Below are 12,896 nucleotides of genomic sequence, written 5' to 3' on the forward strand. Positions count from 1 at the left end.
TTTATGTAGTTAAACCTTCATTAATGGAGTGAAACAAAGGCTTCAAAGTGTCAGAAAGCAAGCAGATCGCTGCTGCCATGGTGCTCAACAGCATGCTATTCTCAGTGTCAATTATTCATGATGCTTTTGCTGAGGGCTCTAATTTTACATAAGTGAAAGTAGCAAGGGAACCGTTACGACGATCTGCTAAGAAAAGAACGGAAAAATGGAAACTCGACTCAGAACTGAAGGTACACTTTACTGCGCTACCTTTTACAGGATTTCCTGTTCAGAAGCTGCCCCCACAGAAGTGACTAACTTCTCTTTAATTTCAGTGGTCTTGATGAGGGATGTGTGCACATAGTACTGGTGATGGCACCAATCAACTGGCCAAGTGGAGGATGGTGATGGGAAGAAGACAATCCCAGCTCCAATCTCAAGCGCTGCTGCTGGTTTGCTAACCAGGGATGTGGCACACAGCCATGAAGATGGATTGGGTACCCCCCCCCCCAGCTACTAATAGTAGAATCAAAAAGAGCAGCTTAAAGAAAGAGGCCGTGACCCTCTTTGGTCTTCAGGAAGGGTCCTGGTCTTGAGGTCCCACATACTGCTCTATGAGGCCTGCAGGAGATATGGGCACAGCCTCCTCACCAGCAACCCTGCCTCATTTTCCAGAACTGCCTTTCAAAAGAAGGGCTCCAGTGCTCAGAGTTTCCAGTATTTCCGGCTACACAAGTCAACCCCCCCCCTTTTAAATCATTCCTTCCTGGATAATGTTTTTCAGCTTCTTAAAACTACAGTTTTCATTTTTGAACTGTTACTCTTTTGCTTTGTTTTTGATTGTGACTCCAAGTTCTTAAGCATCCACCCAGCTGGCATTAGAGAGGTGGATTCTCTGTGGCGTCCACAGCCCTGCTGGTTCCAGCTGACTAGGGAAATCAGTGGGAAATCAGTCAGCCTTGGCTCCATCAGAGGCATGGTCCTTCTCTGCTGCTGGCTACAGGAGGTGGGAACGCAGCCTGTGGTGGCGTGTGCTCTGCAGCACTTTGAGTGGGCACATCTGGAGCCTCTGTGGCAGCAGAGCCCACCCAGCAGAGGAAGACCTCTGCAGCACCTCAATCCCCTCCAGCAAGGCAGCCCAGGGATTAGGACTGCTCTGCTCATAACTCTGCTCATAATTTTAATTTAGAGGAAAAAACCCATAAATAGAATAAGCGGACAAAGAAAAACTGCTACTGTTGTGTAGACTGTTCTCCATCTATGCAGTTTTCTTTCCAACTATTTATACCCAATCGCCGTATGCCAAACGTCATGGGATGCCTTAGCTGCATTGCAGGGGAGAGAGAAGGCACCCTTGGGTGCCTTCCAACTCTAAGATTCTAGGAATCTATGAAACTTTCTCTCTTCTAATAACAATGATAATGAGTGCCTGTTTTTATATGAACATTTATATGTTTTAGAAAAAAAGGATGCAAACTTCTTAGAATGGGCTGTTCTCTCCGTATCTGCCTCTGTCTCACTTTCTCTGTAAAGCTCTATATACATTCTCCATGCTATATATATATAAACAAACAAACAAACAAACAAACAAACAAACAAATAACAGTAAAATGTTCATGCATTTCCCACCTATAGCATAAATATAGTCAGAAAATTAAGATTCTATGATGTCCAGCAGGAAATTACAGAAATGTTTAGAGTTGCTTTCACTGTTCACACTTGTGGCAGTATATATGTCTGTTTCTTGTAGATGATGGAAAGGAGAATTATTAGCGTTGTTATAATTATTTATTAAATTTGCATACCGGCCTATACCTGTAGATCTCAGGGCAGTTTACAGCATAAAATTATATTATACAAAGCACAAAATACTTAACAAAAATCAATATTCCCCCGCTTCCACAACACATGTAAAAGGGCATCAGATGATAATCACCCAAAGGTCTGGTTAAAGAGGAACGTCTATAGGTGCCTACAGGATATTTACTTTCACTTGGCTTTTACATTTATTTGAATTGTCAGGATTTTCTGGAAATTCCCTCCTGGACTCCTGCCATTTGAAAACATGTAGTATGCATAACAGTAATATAGTATTAATATAGCACATTTCAAGCAAAGCAAGCAAGTATATTTAGTCCTATACCATAGTTGTAGAGGCAGAAGTAGAGTTAAAGCAGCTTGCCTTGGGCCAGCTAGAGAGTTCATAGCAGGGGGAGTCAAACTCTGGACTTCCCAACTAGCTCAGTCTTAGCCCATAAACTGCACGAAACCAACTAGTACAAAACTACTATGAGTAAAAACTCCTAGTCTAGAATATGAGTCCAGTAATAATTACAACAGTCAGAAATACCAGCACAATGGCCACTAGGTGTCATAAAACAATCTTACAAACAAATGAGCAGCAATTAGCTGCTCAATGCACCAATGTGCTACATCAGCAAAAAAATGTTTTGACGTGAAATCTGTTTAAACTTGTCATGAGTCAGGTGAATACACATGTACACACACACTCTCTGACTCACAGTATACAGGAATAGCAGGCAAAGATCTGAAAACACCATCAAAAGTTTCACTAGCCTACAATACATGATTATGTGTACTAAAACCTGCTTTCCAGCCTGTGGTTTTCCCTTCCATTCATGTTCAGGACACAACTGCTGGATTACACACCATATCAACATGCAATCTGAGGTGTCCAAGATCTACTCTAAATGCTAACTACAGTACCTTGAAGCTATAATAGTAAGGCAATAATAATAATTTTATTATTTCAACCCTGCCCTTCTAACTGGGTTGCCTCAGCCATTCTGTTGTTTTCAAAGGTCTCGGCATCTGCTACATCTGGAACTTCCCATCCGTCCTGGGCAGCATGGACTATAACAGTCAGGGATGATGGAGTCCAACAACTTACGGAAGGCATTGCATTGGCTATCCCCATACTACACTTTAAAAACTTTGATCAGAGGGGGCTCTTTTTTGAACCAAAATTTCAAGAGTATGTAGCTGAGAAGATAAGAGTCACAATCAAATGGCTTGTCTCATCTCCAAAATACTGGGGTTGCCAAGTTTCTAATATATTGTATTATACTGCTAGCACACAAAGAGTGCCTCAAAATCCCCAAACCAGTCAAAGACAGTCTCAAAGTAGAATCATACTGCCCAATCTCATTGATAAATCAAGACTACAAGATATTCACATCAATCTTGGCTAACTGCATAAAATTTTCCTACACAAATTAGTAGCCCCGGACCAGGCTGGCTTTGTCTCTGGCCGCAACATAAAAGACCCCATTAGGAAATTACTGAACCTGATTGAACATAGCAAAACAACCAAACTCCCACTGATAGTTATATCCTTGGACATCCTCAAAGCATTTGATTGTCTGGAATGGAAATACCTAATAGCAGTATTAGCCAACATGACATTTGGCCCCAACCGCCTACAAAGCCTCAGCAAAATGCAGAATTAACAATATGGACTCCAATACCATAGCAATCCAAAGAGGCACAAAGCAAGGATGCCCACTGCCCCCCTTCCTATTCATCCTGGCCCTGGAACCCCTAGCAATCTGACTCTGGGCAGCCCTCGACATCAAGGGAGTGGAAATAAAAGGCAAAACCTATAAACTAAGTGATGGTCATGACACCAGACCTCACAACCACAGCAATCACTCTTCACAATGGTGTCAGCCCCACAGGTGAACTTTGCAAAATCTGAGGCTACATGTTTCAACACCCTCCCTCATATCCAAAAAGAATTCACCTACATCATAAAAATAAAGCTCTGCTGCACCATATTCAGATACTTAGGGGTACAAATAACCAGAAACCTCAACAAACTATACCTCCACAACTACAATCCCCTGTGGCAAGAAATTAATAAATATCTGAAGTCCAACTTCACCCCCTCAGACTAAATAGTCATGATCAAAAGGATCACCATCCCAAAATTAACCTACCTATGCCAAACCCTTTCAATTTGGATTTCCCCAACCCAACTCTGCTAATGGCAGAAAAAACTGCCAGGAATAAGCTCCAAATACCTGCACCTTCCCTCCTCAGAAGAAGGATGGGGGAATTCCCAGTATAGGACTATACTGCATTACCAACCAAATGTGCCACATAATCCCATACATCCTAGAAGACGAAAAGAAACAGGGAGATAGACACAATCGAAAATACCCCCACCACACCATACCAACTCCTCTAAAACAAACTAGGGAAAATCCCCGCAACACTAAAAGGTTCACACAGACCATGCTTAAAGCATGGAAGGAAAAAGGTGGAAAACTGTTCCAGCCCCATCCCCATTAACCCTCCTGGACCACCATCCACTATTCCAGGGGTCTGCAACCTTTAAGACAAAAAGAGCCACTTGGACCCGTTTCCGAAGAAAAAAAACTGGGAGCCGCAAAACTCGTCATTATAAAAATATTTTTTTTGTCACTTTTTATTATTATTTCTTTGTTTGACCCCTCAGAATTACTCCTCCTCATAGAAATAAACGTTAAATTAACAAGTTACCTTTTTTGTGTGTGTGTTCTTCACTCCCCTTCAAAACAGTGACCAGCGTACATGCCCCTTACAATGTAGCGGGCGGGAAGGTGATGTTGGGATGGTGCGTGACTAACGCACGCTCTGCCCCCATGTGACGTCACAGCCAGTACAGCGCCCGCCATAGTGGGGAGTGTTGGGGTGCACATTGGGCCTCCTCCCCTCGCTAGTATCCGCCCCGGAGCCGCGGCAAAGGTGTAAAAGAGCCACATGCGGCTCCGGAGCTGCGGGTTGCAGACCCCTGCACTATTCGATCATGCAGCTCAAAACTTCCAAATGAAAACTTGGCAAGCCAAAGGTTTATATTGCCACAGACTTCTACAAAAATAATAAACCCATACCAACACAATAAATACAAGACAAACTAGGGGACAACCAAACGTCCCGGCTAACCCACTGTCAACTGCATGCCTTCTTAAACAACCCAGCAGTAAAAACAGCAGCCACTAGGCCCTTGAAAACCTTCTGCTGACAGCAGAGGGACATGGCAAGGGGACTCAATCAAAAAACAATGACTGTGGTCTAAACCTCCTTTTATCTTCATCTGAGCCAAAAGAAGGGAACTCACCTTGAAACTTATCTAACCTAACACCATATATGTTGGTGTTGATAACACTCAGGAACATCAAAAACATGCTGAAGAGGCTGTGCCTCTACAAGCACATGCATCCACTTGTGGTGCGACTGCCCCAAAATGCAACCCTTTTGGACATCAGTCCTATAAGAAGTATGCAAAATAACTAAACAGGTTTTAGAAGCCACCCCAGAACTAGCTCTATTGAATATTTTCCAAGACAATAACACACACTCACACCACAAAGAGCTTATAACCTATCTACTCTCAGCAGCCAGGAGCATCATAGCTAGACACTGAAGGGACCTATCAGGAGTGAACATGAAACACTGGTACCAATTAGTAGGGGAAACAGCTTAGTAGAAAAGCTAACCAACAAACTGAAACTAACACGGGAGTGAAAAAAGAGAGAGAGAGGATGACTTCACCCTGTTGCGGCTCCCCTTTATTACACACACAGCCCAACAGGACAACAAGAAGAACCCACTGACAGCATATGAACTGATATGGCTAACTTGACCCAACTAGCCCACCCCACCGGCAAACAGAACTCACTGCAGTCAACTATAGACAACTAACCATCCCCTGGGCATCCTAATCTCTCAGTGCCAATGAAAAGAAATAAATGAATAGAAAGAGAACCTACCCATGTGACACTGACACAAAAACCTTGCACACGTACCATGTAAAAGAACAAAAGTTTATTACCCCCTTTCTCTCCCACCTTTGCTCTCTCTTCCCAACCCTCTTTTCCCCCAACCTTATACTGTATATACAACCTCAAAGTCTCACATTGAATACAGCTGAACTGTTGAAAGGACTTTATGATCTGAAAATGGAGACAATATGTGCACTTCTGTAACCCCACAAAATCTTTAATAAAAACATTTTTAAAAAGAGTGCCTCAAAAATAAAATTATTCAAGCACATCCTGAAAATTAAGGCTTGTGCCATTAAAGTTAATTAAAGCACTACCTTGCCCTAATGCAACAAATGCATTAAAAATGGCTTTCTGGGACTTCCGGGTTGGCGCCATCGCCGAATGGCGGACTCCCTCCGAGTTCCGGAGGGAGTCTGCTCGGCAGGGGCTGGGTCCTACCGCACCGGCGATGCGGGGACCCTTAAAAACCACGGCCAGAGGAGGCCGTGGACATGGAGACTCGGCTGGCACCGTTAGCGCCCTCCCGACTCGTGAAGGAGCCTTTTTAAAGGCTCCGGATCGGGTGCCGGGGAGAAGCGTGGTGCTTGAGTTCTCTGCTATCCCTGCCGAGCGCAGCCGCATGCCATCCGGCGGAGAGCGCTGACTTCTTCTATTGAAAATTCGGATCTAAAAGAAGAACCCGTGAGTAAATTGGAATATGGACTAAAAAAAGGGGACAAATTTTTAAAATTTGGAGCGAACGGGGGAGGTGGAAAAAAGGAAGTCAGCCCCCCCTAAATTGTAGAAGAGCCAAAACAAAGGAATGGATAACTAAGATCGAGAGTAACCTAATTTCACCGAATTAACAACTTCGCGAGGGAAATTTATAAGATTGAGCCGGAGGAGAAAAGTGGAATTTGTATTAAAAAGTAACACCCCCCCCGGAATCCCTGGAGCGATTCGTGAAAATGCCTGGAGAAGAGTACGTGGAAATGCTTGGAGAAGAGTAACGGAGGTTTTGACAGGTTTTGACAGCCGTCAAGGAGCTGTCAAAACGGAAGAATGTAACAGAGACTTGGTTATGGACTTTGCCGGTTACATTTGATATAAGTTGAGTATAAATTGTTTCAAATTGTCTAAATAAGGATAAACAAGCTATTCGGACTGGTGGATGGGTTTTGGAAGGGAACTTTGTTATGGGAATCCATCTAGAGGAGCTGAGGGATATTGCATGTGTTTTTGACAGGAAACTTGTGCAGTTGAATAGAACTTTTAATCTCTTGGGAAACTGCAGAAATGGATCATTATTTTGTCTACAGAGGTCTACACACTATAGGAAACAATGGAACTATCTGTTGGAAAATGAAAGGATCATGATGTAACGTTTTGTTCCTGAACAACAAGCCTCTGCAGGGATATTAGAAACTTTTGGAGAAAGAACATTTCTGTGGGAGAACAGAGAAACAAAAAGGAGGAGAATGGCCGACAAGAATAAGGAAACAACAAGAACTGGACAGAAATGGGAAAGGGGACATTTGGGATATCCAGATTTGACAAGCTTATGGAATTAAAATTGGAGTTTCTACTCCTGGATATAAAAATCTGGATAGAAGAAATGGACCCTCTTCTCGATAGACTTTTTTTTAGGATTGGACATTCGTAATTAAATGATTGGACATTCGCAATTAATAAGACTGGCAAAGAATCAGAGGGATGTGTGTTTAATGTAATGTGGGAACTCCAGGAAGATATTAGAGATGGAGGGCTAGGAGGAACGTAACAGGGAAAAAGGGGAGGGAAAGTTGGAATCCAAAGGTTGTAAAATTATTATTTAATTTTATGTTGTTGTTTTTTATTTGTATTAAAGGGGGAAACTCGTGGAAGGGAATAGATCGAGCTTAGGGGGATGGGAATTACGCTAAACTGGGTAATGGAGGATGATTGCAATTTGGGGATAAGAATTTGTTGAACCTAATTGTTTATTTGGAAGATTTGGAATACATGAGGGGGTGGGGAGGGGAAGTCCTAGTTATTGGAAAAAGTTTATAAATTGGATCTAATTTGTTTTAATTTGGAAAACCTTAATAAAAATTATTTTAAAAAAATAAAAATAAAAAAAAATAAAAATGGCTTTCTGCAGGTAGGAAAGTTATGGGAGAATGCACTGAAAAATGTGGAATGAGTGAACGACACAAAGGAAGACATATAAATTGTACAAAATTTTTAAAAAATCACCATAAGCAATCTGAAAAGCATAAAAAGCATAAGCAATCTGAATGCATAATAAGCAGGTTGTATGGAGAAGCCCTAACACGCCTCCAAAAACTACATCAGTGTCTACAGCCTAACCGCATAAAAAGACATATTTGCTCCAGTCTTTCATTCAAAAACAGATCAGAAGGAATTGTATCAAGCATTTGGAAACCTACAATACCCATCCAGCAAAGTGAAGAGAAAGATTAACTAGGCCCGACTGGTATCTGCAAGCAACAGAACAACTGACGTCTTTGTTCTTGGTGCAAACTTTGGTAATGAATATGACCTGTACCCCTCATATGACTGGCTGGGGAAATAAAATGCAGTAACATACAGGTCCTTTCAAAGCAGTAGATCATAGTCACCAAGGAGAGTATTTAGAAAGCTATGCATGGTGAAATAATCTTGCAACTGTACTTTCATGCCTGAAGTCATAACTTTCTGTAGGAGTCCAGTAACACATCTGATAGTGCAGTTGCTTTCAATATGTAGCTCCCTATATCTATTTTTTTTTTTCTGTCATTCAAGCTGTACAGCACTGACAGTACTGTACTGCCTGACTATTTTCATTTGGGATGTCCTCATGCCCTGCCCTGCCTGTACCTGGGTACTTTCTGTCTCTTTTGAGTCAGAAATATTGGGTGCTGCTACTTGTATGATCCCCTTCATGGATCACTGCCTTGCCGTGGCGAAGGGGCTTGAAGAACTCTGAGAAGCTATGAGCTCTGCCGCGCAGGACCACCCAAGATGGACAGGTCATAGTGGAGAGTTTTGACCAAATGTGATCCACCTGGAGGAGGAACCGGCAAGCCACTCCAGTATCCTTGCCAAGAAAACTCCATGGACAAAGACAACCCCATGGAAAAAGACACTCAATATGCCAGCAAGTTTGGAAAACTCAGCAGTGGCCAGAGGATTGGAGAAGATCAGTCTACATCCCAATCCCAAAGAAGGGAAGTGCCAAAGAATGCTCCAACTACCGCACAATTGCACTCATTTCACACGCTAGCAAGGTTATGCTTAAAATTCTACAAGGCAGGCTTAAGCAGTATGTGGACCGAGAACTCCCAGAAGTGCAAGCTGGTTTTCGAAGGGGCAGAGGAACCAGAGACCAAATTGCAAACATGCGCTGGATTATGGAGAAAGCTAGAGAGTTCCAGAAAGACATCTACTTCTGCTTCATTGACTATGCAAAAGCCTTTGACAGTGTCGACCACAGCAAACTATGGCAAGTTCTTAAAGAAATGGGACTGCCTGATCACCTCATCTGTCTCCTGAGAAATCTCTATGTGGGACAAGAAGCTACAGTTAGAACTGGATATGGAACAACTGATTGGTTCAAAATTGGGAAAGGAGTACGGCAAGGCTGTATATTGTCTCCCTGCTTATTTAACTTATATGCAGAATTCATCATGCGAAAGGCTGGGCTGGATGAATCCCAAACCGGAATTAAGATTGCCGGAAGAAATATCAACAACATATGCAGATGACACAACCTTGATGGCAGAAAGTGAGGAGGAATTAAATAACCTTTTAAAGAGGGTAAAAGAGGAGAGTGCAAAATATGGTTTGAAGCTCAACATCAAAAGAACAAAGATCATGGCCACTGGTCCCATCACCTCCTGGCAAATAAAAGGGGAAGAAATGGAGGCAGTGAGAGATTTTACTTTCTTGGGCTCAATGATCACTGCAGATGGTGACAGCAGTCACGAAATTAAAAGACGCCTCTTCTTGGGAGGAAAGCAATGACAAACCTAGACAGCATCTTAAAAAGCAGAGACATCACATTGCCACTGTATAGTTAAAGCTATGGTTTTCCCAGTAGTGATGTATGGAAGTGAGAGCTGGACCATAAAGAAGGCTGATCGCTGAAGAATTGATGCTTTTGAATTATGGTGCTGGAGAAAACTGTTGAGAGTTCCATGGACTGCAAGAAGATCAAACCTCTCCATTCTGAAGGAAATCAGCCCTGAGTGCTCACTGGAAGGACAGATCCTGAAGCTGAGACTCCAAGACTTTGGCCACCTCATGAGAAGAGAAGACTCCCTGGAAAAGACCCTGATGTTGGGAAAGAAGGAGGGCACAAGGAGAAGGGGACGACAGAGGACAAGATGGTTGGACAGTGTTCTCGAAGCTACAAACATGAGTTTGACCAAGCTGTGGGAGGCAGTGGAAGACAGGAGTGCCTGGTGTGCTCTGCTCCAGGGGGTCATGAAGAGGCGGACACGAGTAAACAACAACAACTTGTATGATGTCTGATGAAATAGTATCTTCAGTACATGTCTTCTGCTTTTTGAAGTAGCTAAACAAATAGAAACAGTTCTGGTTCTTTACCTTCTCTCTAGCAACCTTATAGAGAAAACCCTTGTGCCTTTCTTTAAACCAATCAAAACAGTAGTGCTAAATTTCTGTTTCACAAGAAATCCTTTTGCTACCTATTTCCTGAAAACCTTGTCAGCGCTTTCTATTCTGCTGGGTTACTTTTGGTTTCATTTCTTGGTCTGCCCCTCAAAATGCAGGGCTGAGTCCAGTAGCACCCCCAAGCTCCTCACCTTATCACAAAATGGCACCACAGCTTTTTTGGTTATATTCTCATTGTATTTCTAAAATTTCCAAACCTTGTAACGTTTGCAGAAGCAGCACCATTAGATCAAAAGCAGCAGCATTTATCTGAGCTGCCTGCTGGCCTAGGAAGGCTCTCCCCTCCAAAATAAAGTAGTGAGCCCAAGTCTGACAGCCACTCTCATTAGGAATGGTCTCAAAGAGCACGCTACACTTTTTGTTGACTCATGAGATGTGCATGTACAGGCAGCCCCCCATTTACATAAGTTTAATATACGTGCATCGCGCCAAACCCAGAAGAGAATTTTAAAACCACTAAAAAGCCCCAGAAGAGGTGCAAAGCAGTCAGAAAAGGTGCGAAAAGGCCTTTGCAATTGCAATCCCAAGAGCCCTTGCACTGACCACTGAGGCCTGTGGTGAGTTTGTGTTTGAGGAAGGAGGTTGGGTGGGGTGATAGTGGCAGAGTTTGGAGGGGGGTTTTGAGCCATTCTTTGAGATGGCACCTAAATGCACAGCACTGTTATTTTCTTTGGGTGATAAAAAACCCAAGAGGCAGCGAGTGGTGCACACGCGGGTAGAAAAATAGGAAGTGATAGCCTGTTTACAGGATTGCATGAGTGTGTGTGTTGCGGCATGCAAGTTTGGCAGGAAAGAGTCCAGCATAGGTTCCATTAAGATATGGGAGAAGAAAATCCGAGCATCACGGACAGCGAGTACCTGTACAGCTACAACTGCCAAGGTCCCAGCCTTGTGTAGGACGAGGCCTTGGTGAAGGCACATGAGGCACTAAACCTGTGGCTGGAGGACATGAATCCCCATCGATGACAGTACCTTGTGCAAGAAGACTCAGGCAACCATGTTGAAGCTGCATCAGTGGACCAGGAGGCTCCCCAAGCATGTCCTGACCATCTGTACCATCTGCCCACCATCATGTTCCATGGCAAGACACCACCAGCCCTACAAGTGCATCTGACCCAGTCTTTGCCGTACCGGGCTACTGCCTTTGCAAATCGTCTGCCAATTATGAGGAAGACTGAGTGCCACCACTGCCACCATTACTGCCTGTCTGGTAGGGCTGCTGGTTTTTAAAAGAGCTTTTCTAGGTTTTCCAGAGGTTTAGAGGGTGTTTTCAGGCTTTGTCAAAATTATATGCAATTTCACAGTGCCTTGGAACGTAACCCCCACGTAAATTTAGGATTTGGTGGATGAGGAGTGCCTCACCTGCTGACAACCATGCAGACGGTTACATAGCTCATTTATTTATAAATGTCTCAATCCTTTCCTTATCTGGCAGGGCTTTTTCATGGCATATTAGAAGAACTACCTTGCCCTGAACATGGCAACGTTCTAAAATTGTAGTCATCCCTAAACCCTTCTAGGACCTCTCTAAAAATTAATCACACTGACCAATTTCATTATTTAATCATTATTATAAATTATTTATAGCACTTTTAGTTGACCTTTTAAAGCAAATACTGAGCTAATACATCTATCCTATTTTTGCTGGCCTTGTCCTTCACTGCCAAATCTCAAAACTCTATTGGGGAACTGCTAATACAATAGAAATCATTACAGGAAGACTAAAAAACATAGATCGTTCTAAACATCTATAGGACCTTTGACTGTGCAGAGATGAATTACTTAGTTGGCATAACAAAAAAGAAGAGATTTAGCCAATATACTAGGTTATTGGAACAAATTCATGGAAAGGTAATTTTATTGTATTCTGCCCTGAGATCATTGTGATAAATATAAATATTTTATAAATATAAATTTTGTAAATATAAATATATAAAATATTCTAGATATAAACATTTTAAAGAAATATATGTATATAAAAATATGCATACCCCATAATTTTCCAATCACAGGTGAGACTGTAACTGTTAAAACAATTTTTTCTCAAACAAATGTGTTGATACCCAGCAAATCTCATATCCTGTTTAAAACAAAAATAAGGTTTGGGAACCAGATGTAACACTTATAACTGAAACCCTAGAAAAACGGCCTAAATGCAGATAATCCTACAGGATTTTCTATTTAGAGGATTACTATAATCTATGGAAATCACATTACAAAAATTAAGAAACATTAAAAATGGTTTCAACAGACTTTTAGAGATGGAAAAGTATTATTATTTGGTAGAACAAGCCCAAAATTATTTAGTGTAGTTTGTCATATAGAAGGCAAATGATAGTTGCTATTTTGATAGTTGGCAAGTTTTGAGATTTCATATTTGACAACCGCAAAAAAAGATGGGTTCGGATATAAACTCTCTGTTCGACTTCTGTTCTATGTCATATTTTGTCTCTAGTTGCAACTCAACTAGTT

At 42.2% G+C, this 12,896-nt stretch overlaps 1 long non-coding RNA gene across 2 annotated transcripts in view; it reads right to left on the reverse strand.

Moving 5' to 3' along the window:
* Positions 1-12,896, reverse strand: part of LOC309341726 — a 105,225-nt gene that overhangs the window by 6,176 nt on the left and 86,153 nt on the right. The window lies entirely within an intron of this gene.

This window comes from Podarcis erhardii (assembly GCF_964252035.2).
Source record: "Podarcis erhardii genome assembly, chromosome: 5".
NCBI lineage: Eukaryota > Metazoa > Chordata > Lepidosauria > Squamata > Lacertidae > Podarcis > Podarcis erhardii.